Here is a 21,868-nt window from a genome sequence, read left to right as displayed (position 1 = left end):
AGGTTTTTCACCTTCCCTTGCAGCGTGGGGCATGGGTCACTTGCTGGTGGATTCTCTGCTTGAGGTCTTCAAACCACAATTTGAAGACTTCAATAACTCGGAGATAGGTTAGGGGTTTGTTATAGAAGTGGATGGGTAGGGTTCTGTGGCCTGCTTTGTGCAGGAGGTCAGACTAGATGATCATATTGATTCCTTCTGACCTATGAGCCTATGAGTCTATGAGTCTATGTGTGTGTGTGTGGCCTGAACTCACTCAGCCTCTGAATCCTTCTCTCCCAGGTGCAGGTCAGCAGGTCAGCAATGCTCCCAGGCACAGCCATGGGCTGTAACAGCATCTGCAGCTTGTCAGCAAGGAAACCGCTGGACACATCTGCCCGGAGCTTGGAGTGGCCAGCCAGGGTGTCCCAGCAGAGGAGAGCCCCTTGCAGGGAGCTAGGGAACATCCCATGAACCAGGTTATTGTGGGCACCGGGCCTGGGCCCGCGTTTACATTGTCATGGGAAGATCATGAACAATCTTGTTTGCCAAGGGAAGGGAAAACATGCTCCGCTGCAGAGGTGCCAGCTTCCTAAGAAGGCAGGAACCCGTCTAGCCCGTTTTACGAGGGGCTGCTTTAGCTGCTTTCCTCCTCTTCCTCGTCCTCCCCTTCCCTTCAGGGAGCAGACCCAGAGTGAAACATCACCCTGTGGCTCCCAGCCTCATTCCGCCCCAGGGGGGACGACCTTCCAGTCCAGACCGGTGTGGGGCTGCATCACCCCTTCCCTGCAACGTGGGGTGCCTCACAATGCCGTGCTGCTGTAGCTCCCCAGTGGGCCACTCACAAATAGCTTGCTGGCATGCAGCTCACACCCTGAGTGTCTGTGTGTAGCTACCGCCAGCCAGCACACGCCAGTCACCCTCTGGCTTCCACCGGCCTTGGTCACCACATCCAGGGTGATCCTAACAGTCCTGGATTTCATCCAAAAATGTGTGTTCTACTGTCCCACCCTCTCCTGGACAGTCCAGATATCTTCTAGGATTAGGCCCGGTGACCTTCTAACAGTATCAATATACAGCAGTCCGTTACCCACACGTGGAGTTAGCCCCACAGTTCACAACGCTGCATTAGCTTTGATTAATGAATAAAACAAGTTTATTTAACGGCAAGGAGATAGGTTTGAAGTGATGCAAGTAAAGACGTTAAAGTCAGAAATGGTTACAAGTGAACTAAAGATAAAATGCTCCCAGTACTAAAAACTTAACAAACTAGACTTGGTTCAAGGTGAACCCCCTTACCACATGTTCCCGGGCATGTTGCTGACCAAATTCTCAGGCCAGGATCTGGTCCCAAAGTCCAAAGTCTGTTTCTTTTGTCTTCTTAGGTGAAAGAAAGACAGTGAGAGAGGGAGAGAGAACTTGGGGTGTTTTTGCTCCTCACTTTTATAGTCCAGTCCACCTTTGAAAGGGTCCCCCCGGATGAAGTTCATTCCTGCTGTGAGGACGGAGACAAGGTGTCTCATGGTGAAAGCGATTCCATGCTGTTGTCTGCTAAGATGCAGATCTGGTTCCTACCCACGTGGCTTGGGAGAGCATGGCCACTTGACAGGTGATGGCTAAGGCTCCGTGTTTGTCACAGAGGTCACGAAAGTCACAGATTCCGTGGTTCCCAGCCAATGGGAGCTTCAGAACCGGGGCTTGAGGTGGAGCAGAGGCAGCACGTGGAGCTAGAAGCTGGGGTCAGTGCTTCCCAGGAGCTGAGTAGGGAGTCTGTCCCAACCCCACCAACCCCCTCGCCAGCACCTGTGGTGCCCCTGGGCCACAACTAGCCCTACAGCTCCCACGGCGGCCCCCTGTGCTGCGACTCCTCCCCCAGCTCCCACGGTACCCTTAGGGCCGCGCTCCCAGGCCCCCCCAAGTTTTAATCAGGGGTATATAGTAAAAGTCATGGACAGGTCACAGACTGTGAATTTGTGTTTACTGCCTGTGACCTGTCCATGACTTTTACTAAAAACACCCATGACTAAAACAGAGCCTTCATGATGGGCCACCAGCTTTGACGACACTTGGCTAGAGGTAACAGGTTGTCCTTTGCCTTGGACAAACAGATTTACCCGCTACCCAGACTTGTCTGGTGTGACGAAGTGGGGGTTTTCTTGGGGTTTTCTGTCTTTTCCAGAGTTTGCATGCACAAGGGGTGGGACTCAATGTACCTGGGTGTTACTGGTTTAACGAGGTGAGGGGAGAGGGAGTTTGTTGTTACAGAGGACCGGAGAGGGACTCGGGACCCCAGCCCAGGAGACACAACCGGTTCTGGCCAGTGGGAGGACAATGGGCTGCAGAGAGAGGACCCCGGTGACCTGACCAGCCGGTTCCAGCCAGAGGAGAGCTGCGAGGAGAGGGGACTCAGGCCTTCCTGTTTACGACCCTGTTTACCTGGAGAGAAGACAATGGACTGAGGCGGGGCTTGAGGCCGGGGATATCAGAGACCCAGCTGGGAAGCAGGGGGGCTCGGGCTGGCGAGGGGAAGCAGGCAGAGCCCACCTGGATGCAGGGAGACTGGGATGTGCTGTTATTGTGAGAGGCCAGGCCTGAGGCCCTGAGAGTTTCCTGTGCTGTGTTCAACTCTCAATAAACCCTCCTGTTTTATGCTGGCTGAGAGTCACTCTGGTCTAGAGAACAGGGTTGCATCAGCTCCTTCGGGGGTGAAGAGGCCCAGGGGGTCCAGAGTGCGTGGACTCCCGGAGGGGGCCCACGGCAGAGACAGACGTGCTAAGGCTCAGAGAGGTGCGGCTCCCGGAGGTGGAGGGGCCTGACCCCGAGAGAGAGTGGACCCCCGAGAAGGGCTGTCTCACTGAAAGGGGCACCCCCCACGGACTGCACAGGGCCAAGTGTGGGCGCGATCTGTGAGTCCATGACATCCGGTAAACACGCTTCAGTCATGATTTCGGCTTCTGTTCATAACTTGACACGGAATGTGGCTACGCACCTTTTATCATGATGTTATTGACCAGCGAGGCTTTAGCTGTCAAGGCCTATTTTGTACAAAGATTATTACAAAAGTGTGTAGGGTGTGAATCCTAGAGAGCCTTCCAACACAGGGGGGTCCCTGCCCCGGTGCTCCTGATGCACTGAAATCAACATGCATGTCAGTCTGGGTGTGGGAGAGGAGAGGAAGAATGGGGGATCCGAGTGTTTACCCATCATAAGGAAGATCCTTCCAGTCCAGTATTAAAGGCCCCATCTCCCTGCCCTGTTCAGCATCATGAACTAGCCCAGAGTTTTTTTTTCCAACCTGATGGACAGCCCTGAAGACTGGAGCCCTCTATTATCCCTAGGCAGGGGATATCTAGAGCGCTCCAGCTTCCCCCATACACTGCCCCGCCCATGGACCTGGGGTGACCCCTCTGGAGCTGAGCAGGCAGTCCAGTCCCCCTGTCCCATTCAGTCCTTGTCCTCTCTGACATTGGATGGTGAATGAGGGAGGGTCTGACTTTATACAGGGGGCAGGACTGAGGTTTTGCAGAGGGCAGGGCTAGCACTGTCCACCATAAAGGGTGAAATCGATCTTTTCCTGGGTTTTGCCTTAACTTCCCCCCTATAAAGTCCACACATTGCTACCCACTCACTGCACAGGGCCGGCAAAGGGCAGATCGGGCCCCAAACTCACAGTGACTGGCTGTCCCCATTGATGGTGCCCGCTATGGTCGTTATCTGTCACAGTGGCTGGGTGGGGGGCTGGAATGCAGGGACATGACTCCTGCGCTTGCCCGGCTGCTTTTCTGGGTTGTTGTTTTTTTTGCACTTGGCAGGCGCTTTGCCCTCCTCTTTCTGCTCCCATCAGATATCAGCTCCTGTTTATTCAATAACCTTCCCCTTTGTTTCTGTGGCTCTGATTTCAAAGCCCTGTCCAAGCAGCTATGACTCATAGCAGCTACGCTCATAAAACCCAGCAATGCAGTAAAACCATCTCCGATCAGATCCTGAGCCAAGGGATTTTCGCTCATAGGTCCAGGGTTAAACTGAGTGCCAGATTTGGGGTCAGGACATACCCCCAGGGTACCGTCACAGGAAGAGCTGGCCCTTTAAGAGGAAGTCAAAGTTCGGTTCTGGCCCTGTTACCAGTTAAGCCCTGAACCAAGGCATTCTGGGACCTGGAGGAATGAGGTCAGAGCTGGACCATTTTCTACAGGGCAAGTGAGAGGCCCACTGGCGGGGACCTTGAGGTTTTGCTCCTGCCCTTGGGAACCCTCCATTAGGGTCAGGTTGGGGCTATCTCCCATGGTCAATATCCTGGTGCTGCAAGTGGGTCTCAGGCTAGCCCATCCTGGCAAGGTCAAAGGGCATCGGTGGGTGGTACGGGAGAGCCCAGGAGACAGACCTGCTCACAAATTTCCAACCGTCAAGTTTAATCAATGAACTGTCTGGTTTTGACTTTTTTTTTTTTCAATTTTTCCACCCCGTAGAGCTGAATGGTGAATCCTCCACCCGCCTAGCGAATTCTAGAGCATGGCTCCGTCTCTGTCCACTTCCACTGGATTTTCCCCTTGAGGCATTGCAAGCGTGGCTGGAAATTGCTTGGGTCTGCGTGCTTTGTGGTGGAACCAGCAGTCACCAGGAAGATACCAAATCCTCAAATTGTGTCTGAGCAGGAAGATAATAAATACATAAATAATATAGACTAATAAAGATTATACATGGACCCAGCGCCTCTCCTTCTGAAAGCACCCAAAACAACGCACAGATGCATCATTTTTAAAGCCAGTTGGGAACTTTATGATTATCTAGCCTGACCTCCTGCACGGCTTGGGCCAGGGAACCTCCCCCAGGGATTCCTGCACCTAGCCCACAACTGGTGGTTTAGCTGAAACATATTTTTTGAAAAAGCTGTGAAGACTCTGAGTGACGACAGATCCCCCATATTCAGTGGTGAGCTGTTCCAGCTGTTAAAAACAGTTTCTTACTGTTAAAAACAGTTTCTTAGTCTGACTTTTGATCGTTTCCGCTTCCACCCATTGGCTCTTGTTAAATTTCACAACTTACGCTTTACAAAGGTAGCACGTTGTTAAAGAGGAGCCACCATGCCCATACTGAAATGCAGACACATGGCAGATGTGTAACTGTGAAGAGAAGCGTTTCACACCAGTTTAGGATAAGGGAACTTGATAAGTTCATGGAGGATAAGTCCATGAATGGCTAGTAGCCAAGATGGTCAGGGACACAACCCCATGCTCTGGGTGTCCCTAAACCTGTGACTGCCAGGAGCTGGGAATGGGTGACAGGGTATGGATCACTCGATGATTGTCTGTTCTGTTCATTCCCTCTGGGGCACCTGGCATTGGCCACTGTTAGTAGACAGGACACAGGGATAGATGGACCATTGGTCTGACCCATTCTTATGTAAAGACAGTGAGGAGATGGGCCTGTTTCTTTAAATCTGTAGCAGGAAGCCATGTGGGGTGAGGATGGGGAGAAGGGGTTGGGGAAGGCTGGAGGCAGGGGCGATGAAGCAGCGAGACCAGACAGAATGGGTGGAAGTCTGCCCCCCTGCAGATAATCCAGGCCATAGGACTGCCCTGAAGTAACCCCTGTTTGCACAAGCACAGAGCTTTTAGAAAAACCTCCATTCTTGATATACAAATTGCCAGGGATGGAGAATCCACCCTGTCCCTTGCTAGGTTGTTCCTATGGTGAATTACCCTCTGGCCCGGACCGGGCTGTCCCGCATCACTGGCACTGGGTCAGAAGGGCTGGGGGTGATGAGTGAAGGTTTTTGCCCTTGCTTAAATCTCCATAGGCCACGGAGCCAGGGGCCGGGGCCCAACCACTTGTCAGGTGGGGCCCTGTACTGAGTCAGCATAGCTGCTTGTCCAGAGCAGTCCAGAGAGTTGCTCCAGCTGCTGAACCCAGCCACCCCGCAGTCCAGATGGGGGATGGCCGCCGGCTGGGCCAAGTGACACTGGGACCTGGTGTCCAGAGAGTCTGTTCTTGTACGATGGAGAGCCAGAGAGTCTGCTCAGAACTCGGCTCCTGCCGGCCTCAGCTCATGTGCTATGTGGGTATGAGAGAGGGAACCTGAAGTCCCTGGGGGGAGGGACAACGAGTGGGGGCCAGAACAGGGTCCCTCCTGGAGACCGGAATCCCCCCCTCAAAATATCTCTACTGGCATCACTGCCCTGAGTACCCCACTGCAGTCAGGTGTAGCACCCTGGGTGAGCCCTGCCTCGATTTCCCCCTGCCCGAGTATAAACAAGGCTAAGCAGACCTCCAGGTACTAAAGTGCACCCCCTCCTCTATTAACAGAACTGAACGGCAGTACAAAGCCAGAACAGGACCCCGCTGCTCCACCAGAGCCCCCTCCACCTCGGCTAGGCAGTGTGATGGCTTGTCGCTGGCCTTGGTGCAGACTCAATTCCTCCTCTGAATCCAGGGTATCTGCAGGGTGCTCTGCCGGCTGCCACCCGTCCCTTGACAGCGCACCACTCTTTGCTAGGCATGCCCCTCGGGTCTATCTGGCAGGTCCCTCTCCTGGTTACTTCTTATGGGCTGCTCACGTCCCCTTCCCCTCCCCTGGGAATGCCTTCTCCCCAGCTCCTTCCCTAACAGATCCTGGGTAATTCTGATTAGGTCCAGGTGCTCTGTTACCAATCACCCCTTGTTACTCCCAGCTGGGCGTTCAGAAGGCAGAAAGGGGCTAGTTGCCCCATGAGACCTGCCCCTTGTTTCCAGTCTGAATTGTCTCACTCCAGCTCCCAGCCACTGGCTTTTGTTGGATCTTTGTCTGCTCAGCTGGAGGGCCCACTACCGGACTGGTGTTCCCCAGACGTTTGGTGTGTGGAGTATGCAAAGAGCGGTGGAGATGGGAGGAGGTTTCTGAACACAAAAGGGGTGACCAGTAATAATTAACCAGCATTGCTATTGATGAGCGGTGTTCGATCGGGCACTCAGGGGATGAGAAGGCATCAGGGACGCTAGCCAAGCTGGCCCACCACCCCAGAGAGGAGGCTGGAGAGCGGTTTTGTATCACTGTTTCCAGGGAAGGTTACTACTGATCCATAGGAAAACATGACTGAGGTTACACCTGTCGCCAGGCCTTCAGGGACCCGGCATCCCCAGGGAACAGGGTGTGGGGCCAGGAGACGCCCGCAGAGCTAACAGGAGGGGCAGCGTCAATATGATTTAGGATTTGTTTCTTTTCAAGAATGAGGAACCAGCCCGGGGCTGGCAGGGGCTGGGAGCTGAGTCACACCCAGTCCCCACTGAGATCCCTCCCCCGCACACAGAACGCCAGGCTCTGAGGAGCAGTCTCAGAAGAGCCCAAAAGCCAGGTTTTGAGAGTATTCAGGTGCCTGGAGAAGCAGACAGGTGCCTAGTGGGATGCTGAAGAATGGCTAGGCCAGTGGCTCTCAAACGAATTGTTCAACCACAGTAAATTCGCAGTTTTGACAGTTAAAATATAGCACTAGTGAGAGCGAAAGTGTCATGTCAAGAAAACAATAAATCTTTTCAGTGTAAAGAATAATAGATCCATTTCCAAACGAATTTGCTGTAACAAAATCTCTCATAACCATTTTTTGCAGCAAAGTAGTTGTAAATATCAACAAACTTTCTGTTTGTTTCACCAGGTTCGGGAAAGGGAATTTGTTCAGCCCTTCTCTCTTCCGGCAGCCTTCAGGTTTTGGCCACTGAGCTTGGTTCTGTATTTGCTCTCGAGAAAGGGAAGTACCCGCTCATGTACAACGGTTGCTGGAAACTCCATTAATAGCACGATCACCACCCGCGCGAGTTCTTTGTAGTGACCACAGTGCTTGTGGTCGCATGCCCCCCACAAATCACGGTGGCCAGACATTGAGCCTGTGGGGGCCATACGCAGCCACCGTGACTGCACTGAAGAATGACGTCCGAGGCTAAGTTCCCTCTAAGCTGTGGGGCTGGGCGGCCGACAGCTGCCTATTAAGCGCTACGCAGGTGCTCAGGGCTGTGGAGGGGGGAGATGCCTCTTTCCAAGCCCCGGACCTGCCGCAGCTAGCGGACAGGCGCCCCTGCCCCAACTTGGCCTGGACTTGCTGCGGCTGGGGGAGAGGCACCTCTTCCCCACCAGCCCAGGTGCTGCTGTGGGGAGAGAGAGCTGGGGAGAGTCCTCTCTCCCCACCATAGCCCCAGGGAGCCCCACTGCACCCCAAACCCCTTATCCCTAGTCCCATCCCAGAGCCCACACCCCCAGCTGGAGCCCTCACTCCCCCCCGCACCCCAACCCTCTGCCTCAGCCCTGAGCCCCTCATCTGTGGCCCCACCCCAGATCCCATACCCCCAACCAGAGCCCTCACTCCCCTCCCACACCCCAACCTCTGCATCAGTGCTCAGCCCCCTCCCACACTCTGAACCCCTCTGCCCCACCCACCCCCCCACATTAATTTTGTTCTGTGCACTGATATGGAGGTGATGTGCCACATAGGGTCGTATCACATGTCACCTCCATATTGGTGCACAGAACAAAATGCATTTCGCACATGGGTGGGAAAAATTAGAGAGAACACTGGCCAGGTGCTTTCATTGACATAGCTTTAAAAATCAGATGCCAAGGCCCTTCAATGTCACGTAAGATCCTGAATGCTTCTGCAAAAGGGGACTTCAGGTCCCTAAGTCACTTTGGCCCTTGAAAATTGTACCCGTCAGCGCCTACCTTTGGGCTCCCGGATTTGAACATGGAAGCCTTGGGGTCTGATGGCAAGTCAATGGCAGAGGCAGAACTCAAACTCGTAACCAGTGGGAATCTGGTGCACTCTGATAGAATGGGGGGAGGGGGAGCCAGAAGAAACCACTACGATCAGCTAGTCTGGTCTCCTGCATGGTACCCAGAGGTTGCTGCCATTGATGCAGTATCTAGCCCTTTATTGTAATGGGTGCAGAACTGGGCCTCCCCATGTAAGCTCCTAGTTTAAGGCAACGGAACCTGTGATCTGTCTAGGTAGGGAGACGCTGGCTCTCACACCCTCTCATGTGCCCTTAGAAAGGATAAAACACCAAATGCATCTAAATTCAACAAGCTTTGCACTGACCCTGGACGAGAACTGGGCAGGGAGCTGTTTCCAGGCTTGTGCGAATGTTTGGGATTTAAAAAAACTTTTCCTGTCCCAAATCAGGAGGAAAAATCAAAATCTCAAAAATCTTTGTGTTGGGCCATTGGAATAGCAATGCTTGACTAATTTTGAAATGTTTCAGTTTGAGTTGCACCCATTTAATTTTTTTTAAGAGAAATAAGCAAATATCAAAACAAAACGTTGTGTTGGCCTGAAAAATGCTACTTTTTCATTGGAAAATAGTCCAAATGGGACCATTTGTCGTTTTCAAAACTTCTATTCAACGTGGGACATTGATCTGATCCATCCCTTTCCCGCAGCCAGTTTTGGATTCAGGGAATTGGAATTCCATCAACAAATTCCTGACCAGCTCTCATCAGAGCCCTCTCTTGGGTGGGAGCAAAGAGTGGGAGAGCCTGTACCGTATCTCATCTGCTCAGATACTGCACCCAGGAGCCGGGATTGCCTTGTGATGCTTCTGCTTCCCACTCCCTGCCACCTGGGATGTTATTGCTTTTTAAAAACAATACAAGTCGTTTGGAGGAAAACAACCTCCAGTTCAAACATGCTCCGATTCCGTGTGACTCCCCTATTGGCAGTGTGTCAGACCCAATTCCCCGCTGCTCTCCGATCCACAGAGTGTCAGACCCAATTCCCCATGGCTCCCCGCTCGCTCGGGCCTCACCCCAATGCCTCATTTCGAAGAATGCAGACAAGACACCAGCTGCTCCCAGGCTTCCCATGCGCCAGGCATGCTGAGTATATACGGTGCACTCGGGAAAGTGCTCATGCTCTGAAGGGGTAGGCAGAGGCCTCTCCACCTTTATTATTTATTCCAGTAGCACCAGAGATCAGGGTCCCTGAGATTGTGCCAGGCGCTGCACATACATAATAGGAAGAGCCTGTCCCAGAAGGCTCACAGCCCAAACAGAAAGAACAAGGATGGGGACGTGACTGATCACAAGGGGAGTCTGTGGAGGAGAGGGGGTCAGTCCAGACCCCTGGAGTCCTGCCTCACGCCAAGAGCAGCCCACCGCATCTCAGGGGTCACATCTCCTCTGCAGCCACGTAGCAGGCCGAGGTGCTGCAGCCCCTCCCCGCCGCTTCAGGGGTCCTGAAAGGGAATAGAGCTCAGAGACAAACAGAGAGTGAGCGTCCTGGTGGCTGGGGATCACCAGGATCTAACCAGCCTGGGCTTTGCAAATCTGCCCCCCTGAGTTGTGGGCTGGGGCTGGACGCTGGAGTGGACGGTAGAGCCTTGGAAGGGACCAATTTCTGCAGCAATTTCACTTTAAAGTCAGGCAATGGCTCCCTCTGCTGGAATCTCAGGCATGGGAGTTGTGTAGGACGGGAAGGGACCTCACCAGGGCATCTAGCCTGGTGTTTCTCAACCTCTCTGACACCAGGGACTGGCTTTCTCCCTTCCTAAGCTGCACCTGGGAGATCTCAGGGACCAGCGCTGGCCCATCCTGATCTAGTCCAGTCCCCTGCACGCAAGGCGAGTCTATGCAATAACTAGACCATTCATTGCAAGGGCAGGGAGAAGCGGCGCTAAATCATTCCCTCGGTGGATTGACCCTAGTCTGTCCAGACGAGGCTGTGCCGGGGTGGGCCAGTGCTGGGGCTGGCTCCTGGTTTCCCTTTCTGGGCTGCAGCAGCAGGATCCCAACTCCTCTGGGGCTGAGTGCATCCTGGCCAGTGCCAGGCACTCACTGGTGAACCCCAGCCGGCCCCTGGGCTCCCCTGCCCTCCATCAGCTCAAACAAACCTTGTGATGGTTGGGAGACTGGGCTCCAGATCCCCCCCGCCTGTCTCATTGGGGCCAGGTGTGAAACTAGCCAGAGGCTTGTGCCCTCAGAGCTGGCGGCTGGGGTGTGATTCCTGCGGTAGCAATCCGGATCTGGTACAACGGCGACTTGTGGGGCGCCTGCCGCGGCATGTGCCAGTGGAGGAGATGGTAGGACCCAAGGGAGCTGGGTGCTGGGTGGGGATCCTGCACTGAGCTGAGTTACCAGCGGGGCGTGATCCCAGGAACGCTGCCTCTTGGCTCAGCCCCGGGGCTGGTTTTGCCATCGGGACTGAGGTGCGTCACCGAGCCAAGGGGGGTCCTCACGTGGCAAGTTGAGTCACAGGATCCTAGGTCTGTCACTGCTTCTTCAGGCCTATTGAAACAGTGCCGCCCGCTCTTCCAGCCGGCAGTGGGTTTGATCTCATTACAGCAGAGTGAACCCCTTGGGGAGGCTACCCCCCAGCCACGCCTCTTCCACTCAAGGCCCTGCCCCCGCCCACCAGAGCCCCGAGTGCCTCCCGTGACCACAGCCTCGAGCCCCCTTTCCCCTCCTCCCTGTAGCCAGAGGAGCCCCGGCCGGGCTGCGTCAGCTGGTCCCAGCCTCCCCAGAGGCACTGGTCCCAACAGCCTGAGTCTGCCAACTTCAGGGGCGAGCGGGGCGGGGCCTCAGGCAGAATGTGGGTGGGGCCTAGGGCAGAATGTGGGCGGGGCCACAGCCTGGGTTTGGGGAGGCTTAGCCTCCCCTGCCTTCGATATCTGCTGCCCAGGCGCAGTGGCAATGTAGAGCAGGAGGAGGGAGGTTATATTACCACTGGATTCGACCCCGGCATGACCGCTGCTGGAGTCCCATGTCCTGTTCTGGGGCCCACAGTTGAAGAAGGATGTTGGTGAATTGGAGAGAGGTCAGAGAAAAGCCACAAGAATGACCAAAGGGTTAGAAAACCCGCCCTGTAGTGGCAGGCTGGAGGTTCCCACTCCATCGATTTAGCTTAACCAAGCGAATGTCACTTCCCTTTTTCACAGTCTATAAGTGCATCCCCAGGAACTGAAATGTGAAAGCAGAGGGCTCCTCAGCCTAGCAGACAAGGTCTGACACGAGCCACTGGCTGCAGGCTGAAGCAGGATAGATTCAGACTAGAAAGAAGACGGAAGAGTTTGGGCACCGCTGAACTAGAGGATTCCAGCGGTCCCGGCTGCCACAGACTCTGTGACTCACTCCTCACGGACAGACTTGGTCAGCTCCCCCCGCAGTGCGTTGGCAGGGGTGGATGAATCACACACGGGAGAGGCTCGTCTCTGCCGCGTGCTCACCTTGGGTACGGTGATGAGGGCCGGACCCTGCAGCACCAGAGCGGGAGCTCCGGGAAAAAGAGAAGAAAAAGAACTGCAGGGTCCTTGGGAAAGTTGCTCAGCCCACCGTGTCCCCCATTGAAAGCAGGAGCTCCCATGTGTGTTCATTGGGGTTACATGTCCTGCTCAAAGACTAGGCCCCAGAGGAGAGGAATCTTCTGCAAGCAGTTCCCACTGGGGATTAATCCAATGGGCTTATGCTTTAGCAGGCCCAGGTTCAATCCCCAGGGACCCTCTACAACAGGGGTGGGCAAACTTTTTGGCTCAAGGGCCACATCAGGGTTCTGAAACTCTATGGACGGGCTGGGTAGGGAAGGCTGTGCCTCCCAAACAGCCTGGCCCCCCCGTCCCACTTCCCACCCCCTGACTGCCCCCCTCAGAGCCCTCAACCCATCAACACCCCCACTGCTCCTTGTCCCTTGACCACCCCCTCCTGGGACCTTCCGCCTCTAACCACTCCCAGGGATCCCACCCCTATCCAACCCCCCCTGCTCCTTGTCCCCTGATCGCTCCGACCCCTATCCACACCCCTGCCCCCTGACATGCCCCCCGGGACTCCCATGCCTGTCCAACTCCCCCTGTTCCCCATCCCCTGACCGCCTCCCCCCCAAACTTCTGCTCCATCCAACCTCCCCCTGATCCCTGTCCCCTTTCTTCCCCCTGGGATCTCCTGCCCCTTATCCAACCCCCCTGCACTCCTCACCCCCTTACAATGTTGATCAGAGCACCAGGACTGGCAGCCGTGCCGCTTGGCCGAAGCCAGCTGCACCGCCCAGAGTGCTGACGACACAGCGAGCTGAGGCTGTGGAAGAGAGGGGTCAGTGGGGGAGGGATCGGGGCTGAGCCTCCCTGGCCGGGAGCTCAAGGGCAGGGCAGGATGGTCCCATGGGGGCCCATGGGCCATAGTTTGCCCACCTCTGCTCTACAAGAATCTCAGTTGGTTGCACTGCAGGAGATCCAGGGGCAGAGGCAGCCCACGGGACAATTATGCACATTCTGCTAAGGTTGGCATGCGCCATGCAGCGCTACCCATTGCTGCCATTCGCCTGCCCTAGACTCGTCCCTTCAGATGACCCCAGCACACACCCACCCACAGCATGACCCCTCCGCGGCTGCACAGGGTCGTGTTGTGAAATAGCATCAGGGCCCTGAACGGGACGGACTGTTCCAGGGATCGTGTCGCTGATTTCATGGCTACCATTTCCTGGAAGTGCCTGGGCTCTGGTGAGCTGGATTCACCCCATTTCATCAGACTCCCATCCTCCACTCTGATTGCTACACCACTGGGGTGGCTGGCTGCAGCATGGCTTGTTTCCTCGTGCCCTGTAACCGACCATCTAGAAACTCATGTTTGAGTCTCACTTCTTCTGGCCACTGGATACAACACAGGACAGGAGCTGTGCCAGCATCTTCTATTTCCTCCCTATCCAGTTGCTAGGGGGCAGTGTGGCCTAGTAGACAGAGCCCTGGATTAGGATGTGAGCAACGTGGGCTCTGTTCTGGGCTCTGTTGCTCATTTGCTGGGTGACCAAGTCACTTTGCCTCAGTTTCCCCAGACATAACCTGAGGGTGGTGATACTGGTCTCCTCTGCAAAGCACTTTGAGAGCTGCTGATAAAAGGCACCACTTAAGAGCTGAGTGTGATGGCTGGGGACCTGCCATTCTGGGTTTTTGGTTCGGGGGCCATCGTCCGAATGCACCTGGCCTCCCCGATTGATAGGTCGAAGGCTAGCAGGGCCCACGGTGACCTTCTGCAGGGCAGAGAACCTTGCCCAGGGATTCCGCTCGGGGGAGCCGGAGTGGCTCTGTTAGAAAAGCAGCCAGGCTGGCTGGCAAGGCTCCAGGTGGTGGAGATTCCCCATGCTCCAGGTGATGAATTACCCTCCGGGTTAACAACGTGCGCCTCCTTCCCCGGCTGGATTTGTCGGGCTCCAGCCTCCAGCCCTGGGATCTGGCTCTGCTTCTGTCTGGCAGCGTGCAGAGCTGGAGAGGTTGGTCCATCCCTGTTCTTCCCTGGCCCGTCCCACTCGGGTGGACCTCTGCTGCTGAGGAGACAAGATGGGAGGCCGGACGCTCCCTCAGCCCGCACCCCGCCGGCTCCCTGGGGTTAGCTGGTGTGGACCCTGGAGGAACAGCCCAGGTGTAGCGGCATTACAGCAGCTGTCAGAACTTCTGCTTTTGTGGTTACTGCTCTGTCCCTGGGCCTCTCTGCACTGCAGCCCCTGAGGTAACAATCGCAGCCTCAGTCTTTCCTTTGCATTTGGGGCTGGAGTTTTGCAATACCCGTTCCTCCTGACTCAGTATAAAGCGGCTGCCGGGGAGGAGTTCTGGGCAGGACGTGGTGAAGGTGGCAGCTGACAGAAGGTAAGGCGACGTGCTTGTCTTTTCTTACTGATGGGAGCGGGGGCGGGGGGTTAGTATAGTGATTGCAGGTGAGGCCCTTTTGCACGGGGCACTGTACTCGAAACATTTATAGCCAGGATTTTGCTGGGGAGGAGAGAAACGAACCATCCTCTTGAAGCTCTGTGCTTATGTCCCCTGCGTTTTAGGAAGAGACCTTGTCAGGTTCTGTTTTGTGGCTGCTGGATTCGTGTCCTGCAGCGAACGTGTCCCATGGGCCAGTCACACTCGCAGCACAATTAACATCAGAACATCAGAGTGGCCAGACTGGGTCAGGCCAATGGTCCATCTAGCCCAGGGCCACTAGGGGAGCATCAGGGAAAGCAGAACAGGGCAATTTTGGAGCCGTCCCACCCGTCTTCCCCTCTCTGCTTCTGCCTTCAGCCCTGTACCTATGTGGGACGTCAGTGGCGCGTAACATCATGCTGGCCCAGTGCCTCGGGGGGATCTCACCCCGGGCCGTGTCTGCTGCCCCAGGGCTCTCGGTGTCCCCCCAGGAGATCTCCCCACCAGGGGTGGAATATCGTACTGCCTGTCTTCAGCCTTTTCAACATGAGCTGCTGCTTTTTCCCCCTAACTGTGGTTATTCCCTTGGGGACCCCTCCCCAACAGCTCGTGTTTAAGAACATGCCCCAGTGTCCGTCCGTCTTGCGGGGCAGGAAATGGACAGTGCTAGATGAGGTGTCTACATGAGCCAGTCAGCTCAGCTGTGTGCCGGGTGGGGCTGAGGATCCCATCCTGCACAGACACCCTTCCCTGGTGTGGTGGGTAGCCTTGTGCATGCGGGGCCAGGGGGGAGGGTGGGTTTGCAGGATTAACACTAGCCTTCAAACAGTTACACATCCGTTTCATGCATAAAGTGACATCTGGGTCCAGCCTCCTCTGCTGCCCCGACCCAGTGAAGCCATGTGGTTCTGGGCTGGGAAATGGGGGAAGCTGGTTTTAGGGAGCCCAGGCAGGGGAGCACCCTTCCGGCCTGCCCCATACCTGTCCTGGGGGGGCTGCTCATGCCCGGTGCTCAGGGAAGTGGGGGCGAACACCCTCTTTGCTAGGAGCCCCTCACAGAGTGCCCAGAACTGTGGGTCCCAACGGAGACTGCAGGGTGCTGGTGCAGCAGGAATATGAAAGAGCAAATCCTCTGCCCTGCGGCCTTGGGGGAGGCTTCCCCGTGCAGGCCCCAGTGCGGAGCTGGGCCCTCTTGGGCTGCGGTCCAGGATCGGGCCCTGCTGTGAGCTGAGTAACAGGTTATTTTAGGGGCACAGTATTTCCCCTCCCCTCTGGCTCCTTTCACTCCCTGCACCTCACCCCCACGGTGCCTCCCCAGCCCACAAACCATCCCAGGCGGCTCCGCTGCCTCTGATGGACGCCCCCCATCCCGTCACACACCACCAAGGTCTCCTGTGGAGTTAGAACCCCCCAAGTCTCTCCAATCCCCTGGGCGCTCGGTCCCCAACCCCTGCTATGCCTGCGGATGACCCCTCCCTGAACCGGGGTTCCCAAGGCTGCCTTCCCCGGCACAGACAGTCAGGGCTTCCTGCATGGCTGGCCAGTGCTGGAGATTAAACCTGAGCTCACCCAGCATGCATCCCGCCAGCCCCCAGCCTGGCCTGGGAACCAGCCAGCACCTTAGCAAAGGGCTTATTTCACAGAGATGCTGTGGGACGTATTCGCCCTAATGGGTTACCTAGAGCTGAGAACTTACATCAGGCTGCAGGTTCCTCCTGCTGAAGGACACTGCCCTGTCACTGAACCATTGCCCACCTCCCACTCCCGTGCATTTCTCTTCCTCTTCCCCGGCGCGAGAGGCGGTGCCGTGATCTCACGTGGACACACGGGGAGCTGAGCCAGAGAGGCTGGGGAGCAGAGGAATTGCTGCTGCGTTTCACAAGAGTCCTGCAGGACCAGCTGCTCTCAGCCCCAAAGAGAAACTGAGGCCTAGCGCTGCTGAGATACCGGGGCTCCGAACTTCTATTGATTTCAGGGGGAGCCTGTTCTGAAATCTCAGCACCTGTGAGGAGCTGGGCAGAAGTGACTTCACGCAGGTACCTCTACGCTGAGGTGAAAGACCTGCACCCTGGCTGTGGCTGGGCCCGGCTGGCAGGGCTGTAAATTACAGTGTAGACGTGTGGGCTTGGGCTGGAGCCCAGGCTCTGAGACCCCCCCATCGTAGATACCCGAGCCCGAGTATCTACACTGCAGTTTTTAGCCCGGTGGCCTGAACCCCACCAGCCCCAGTCAGCTGAGCCGGGCTGACACTCCGTGCGGTGGGGTATTTATTGCAGTGTGGATGTAGCTACAGTGTCTATGGGAGAGCCTGGAGTTTAATCTGACCCTGTGTCTGCTGGCTAGTCAGGCTGAACAGCTTCAGGACAGGTGAAATTCCCCTCCCTGCCCCGTGCAGCAAGTCCTGTGTGCCTGTCCCATGTCTGCTTGGCCCTGTTTCACAACGACCGGCGGTACCCAAACTTTTCCTCCCCTCCCGCCATGGGATGTGTCCGTGCCCTCCCCCTCCCCATCCCCGGCCAGGAGCAGAGTTGCGGCAGGAGGCCAGGGGCTGCTGCTGGGGCCGGGAGTGGAGCAGGGGCCGGGAGCAGGGGCCAGTGGCTGAGAGTGGGGACCACAGCCAGGAATGGACTCTGGGGGCTGAGAGGTGGGGCTGGGAGGAGAGCCAGGGCTGCAGCTGCAGCTGGGGTGGGGCTGGGTGGTGCTCCCTTCATAACCCCTGTGGGGGCTGGCCCAGGCCCTGCTACCCCCTGTCCCATGCTAGGGGGCACGGGCCATAGTTTGGGGACCCCGTCCCAGACACAGATGTGAGTGCGAACAGACTGGGGCAGCACCAAGACAAGGTCACAGAGAACTTGAGAGCAGGCGTGTTCAGCTGTCTTGAGCGACGTTAAATCTCTGGAGTATTTTCACCACGGTTTGAGGTCAGGTTGGAGCAGGAGTCCTGGCAACGGCTCCTGAGATCCAGCGACACGTTGCAGCTTCCTGACGCCCTTTCGTCTGTCTCCGTTTCCTTCCTCGTACCTCTGGTTCAGCGATGGCCTTTACACTTATCTCTTTATACCTATATTCCTCACTCCCACACAAAACAGAATTAATTTACACAGAACATTTTAAACAGGAACATCCAGTTGCAACGCAAAAGAAAACAATCCTGGCAAACCCCAAGAAAACCCCCACTTCGTCACAGCATTCTTTTACTTATTTTCAAATGCTAAATCTACAGCAAAGTAGTGACCTTAAAACATCTGTTACTGCCTTGAAATCAGCCCAGACGCAGATCCCGACTGAGGCATCTTTACCAAATGGCCCAGTAGGCTGTTCAGAAAGGGGGACTGGCTGGATATGATCAAATTATACACCAATACATTTAATACACCCTACATCGTTATTTCTTCAGTTTTTATTCAAAATTATACAAAATGCAAACGTAAAACCCTACGACTACGTATCCTCCTTTTGAGCCCTTAAGAACAATTCTTGAGTGGGTCATATTTTATACAATTATTTGATAGCAATACACTGAGAGAAAATTTGAGCTTGTGGTTGTAACTTAACAAACTTTTTGTGTTATTTAACAGCACATACAACACATTCCTAGCAAGCAAACACAGGACAATATTAACACGACTAGTAGTGGGTGAAACACAATAGACAATATGCCCTTAGAGATCAGGGACCAGCGTGGAAAAACGTCGCACCAATGATAGGCTGTCAGGTTTTTTTAGACTTGGCAATTTTTAGCATGTTTTAATTGGCATGTGATATTTGAATGACACGCTGCCCTGCATCCCTCTGTGTTTGTTGTAAAAACGGAGGTTTGTTCTAGACACATGTTCCCAATGATGTGTCCTTGCTGCGTGGTTCTGGGGTGATCGGTAGGGACAAGCACACCCATTTTTGAGGGCTTTATTTCGTCCACTCTTGGGTATTTAATTTTTTTTTTTTTTAGCTTATTGACCTATAACCCAGGGTAGCCAAAAGGATCCATCGTCAATTTTGGGAGCGGGCTTTCTTTTTATATTTTGATTTTTACAGATTGTTGGTTACAGGTTGTGAAAGTCCCTACCCCCTCCCCATGCAGCAAGTCCTGTGTGCCTGCCCCATCTCCGCTTAGCTTACAATTTTGTTTTTACAGCTTGTTGGCGAGTACAATTTATACCAATTTTTATTTTTACTAATAGTGGATTTAACAAGACTTTTACTGGATCACTTTGAGTCGCAAACAATTTTGGCGTCTTTATTTTAATTGGGGGACTGCTTTCGAATGCATATTCTTTGGTCCAGGTTCTGGTGCATGTGTCCGGGAACCAAAGGGTCGGTTCACTACTGGGTATTGTATCCCGCAATAACTGCTAGCGTAGTTCCTATCTTAACAGGCTTATTTTACTGATACGGTAATTGTGGATAGCTGGACCTCCAGGTGGTATTCCCATAGGGACCCTATTTCCTGTGGTGTTGATAAGGGGAACCTTAAGTCCCACTTGCCCTTCCCAGGCAGACAGATTGGTATTTCCTAAGGGTTTTAGGAGTTGGATAATATTTTTATCATATTTTTACCATGAGGATCACTGGATTGCAGGTAGGAATTCATGACTGGTTGGCAGGGGAGTGAATTATTCCTTAAATATTAGCTTTTAAGGAGGGCTACTTTTTTTTTCATGATTGCTGTAATTATCTGGGCACTGAAGGTTCCCAGAAGCAGGTAAAGCCAGACCTTACACTGGAGTCTGATTTTGGGTGGATTAAAATGATGGTGGTTAAGCAGTGCCTCGTGCTCAGGTTCTGGGGTATTCTTTTCTGCAACGAATTTAAACATCAGCTATTTTGTCTCCCTTAATAAGTGCCTGTCTTATTTTTAAAGTTGTCAATTTGCCCTCCTTTAACATTTCAATAGGGGCGTGTTGCAGCTTCCTGGTGCCTTGCTTCTGTCTCCAGTTCCTTCCTCATACATTGAATTCAGCGATGGCCCTTACACGGATCTCTTTACATTCCTCATTCACACACAAAACAACATTAATTTACACCAACCATTTTAAACGAAAAAAAGTTTTTTTTAAAAAAGTTGCACTGCACAAGAAAACAATCGCGGCCTTCTTTTACTTATTTTACAATGCTAAACCTGCAGCAAAATAGCCTTAAAACATCTGTTGTTGCCTTAAAATCAGCCCAAACACAAATTCCAACTAATGCATCTTTGCCAAATGGCCCAGTAGGCCATTCCTCTGTGCTATTAAAAAAAACAGATAGGAAAATATAATCAAATTATACACCGCTATAGTCAATACACACACATTGTTATTTCACTATTCTTTGATTTTTATTTTAAATTATACAAAATACAAACATAAAATCCTACTACTACATATGCACCCACTAGATGTGCTGGTGGCTCCTGTTCCCACCCCAGTGGGAGTGGGGCTGGCACCCCGTGCATGCCCCCGGGTGCACTTCAGGGGAATAGCTGCCTAGCGATGCCCATTGCCATCACACAAGGAAACAGGAAGGTGCAGGGAGGGCTGAAAAAAGACCAAGTCTCTACAGTGGCTAGCGTCAGCAGAAACAAGTTCTCGTTTTTATTTTGGGAGAGATGCATCTTCCTCTCCCTGGCCCTTGGGATGGGGGGGGTCCCCTCACCGCAAGTAACCCCACCTGAAGCCTGCCCAAAAGGGAGACCTCCCTCCCCTTCATTTTCTGGGTTTCCATTTTCTTCCCAAAGCAGGGCAGAGGCCTGGGGGCTTTTCATTCTCTTAGCAATGATCAGGTTGTCTGGGGTGACGCTTCCCACAGAGGCGCTGGGTAGAGCCGGCTCCCACACCATCAGCTACAAGGCAGCGCTCTTGGTGCAGGAGTGGCTGGGTCTGGTTCTCGAGTGGGAGAGGATTAAACACCAGGCAGAAGTGTTTGAACAGGTGCCCAGGAATTGAGGGGGTAGTTTTGGGTGGAAGGGTTGGGAAACAGGCCCAGGGGATTGTGGGATAGCATTGGGGGACTCTCCAGACATGAGTCAGACAACCGAGGCTTAAGCTGTGTCCGCACTGCAAAAACCCTTGTCTTGGACTAGCTCCACAGCGGAACTTGGGCTGAGACCAGCTTCTCTGTGTGGCTTCCTGAAGGAACCTTATCTCTGTCGTTGGTTCATTCCCTACTCTCCTCTAAGATCCTCCTTGGCTTTATCTTGCTGCAGTCAGACAGGGTCATAGGCAAACTGAGGCACGCAGGACACTTACAAAAATAGTACCTATAACTCCCTCCTTCTTCACAGTAATTAGCCACATGACCAACCCGCCTAGGGGCGGGGTGGATTTTCCAGCACTTGGAGTCTTTACATCAAGCGTGGATGTCTTGCAAAAAGATCTGCTCAAGCTCAGATAGAAGGTCTGGGCTGGATGCAGGAAACCCTGAGGGAGCGTCTCTGGCTTGGGCTATGCAGGAACTCAGGGTAGATAGTCAGAGTGGTCCCTTCTGGGCTTCCAACGGCCATCCCAGTGGGACCTCAGGGCAGGACCGTGCTACATCGGGCTGCAGAAGAGCTGGAGAAACTGGATCATCCGTGGCTCAGTATTGCTGCTGGGCCATTTCCAGGGCGATAGCTCCATTGTCACCCGTTCCTCCCCTGCTTTCCAAGAGCCAAGATGCAGTACAAACCTCCAGGCCCGTAGCTCCAAAGTGGTACCAAGGGGGACCAGCCCTACAGCTCTGCCCGTGCACACGAGCAGTAGTGCACAAGGGAAATGAACGGCTGTGTCTACAAGTGGACCAGGCTGCCCTCAGAATCCCACCTGTTGTGCAGGTACAATCGACTCTTGATGCATCTGCGGGCATAGACGCAGAGAATCACAGAGGTAGAAGGGTGCAAGGGACCTCAGGAGGTCATCTAGTCCAGTTCCTGCACTCAAGGTAGGACTAAGTGTTATCTAGCCCATCCCTGACAGCTGTTTTCCAACCGTGTCATAAGGTATATTTCCCAAATCTGAACCTTAGCATCCAAAATTTGGGTACCTGCATGAAACCTCTAAGCTTAATTACCAGCTTAGATCCTGTAGCGCTGCCACCAACCAGGAATTCCAGTGCCTGGTACACTCTGGTCTCCCCAAAACCTTCCCTGGGGACCCCAAGACTTAGATTCCTTGAGTCTCACAACAAAGGGAAATAACCCACTTCCCTTCCCCCCTCTTTACCTCTTCCCAGGCTTCCCCTCCCTGGGTTACCCTGGAAGATTACTGTACTTAAACTCCTTGAATTACAAAACAGAGAGGACAATTCACCT

At 54.1% G+C, this 21,868-nt stretch overlaps 1 protein-coding gene across 1 annotated transcript in view; it reads left to right on the top strand.

Moving 5' to 3' along the window:
• Positions 1-14,453: 14,453 nt before the first annotated feature.
• LOC116815802 (C-X-C chemokine receptor type 2-like) overlaps positions 14,454-21,868 on the top strand; it is a 24,088-nt gene continuing 16,673 nt past the window's right edge. Inside the window, exon 1 of the mRNA XM_032764452.2 lies at positions 14,454-14,559. The gene's annotated coding sequence lies outside the window, so the exon portion shown is untranslated. The remainder of the gene's footprint in view (positions 14,560-21,868) is intronic.

The sequence above is a fragment of the Chelonoidis abingdonii genome, chromosome 10 (assembly GCF_003597395.2).
Source record: "Chelonoidis abingdonii isolate Lonesome George chromosome 10, CheloAbing_2.0, whole genome shotgun sequence".
Lineage (NCBI taxonomy): Eukaryota > Metazoa > Chordata > Testudines > Testudinidae > Chelonoidis > Chelonoidis abingdonii.
This window is presented reverse-complemented; position numbering and strand designations above follow the sequence as displayed.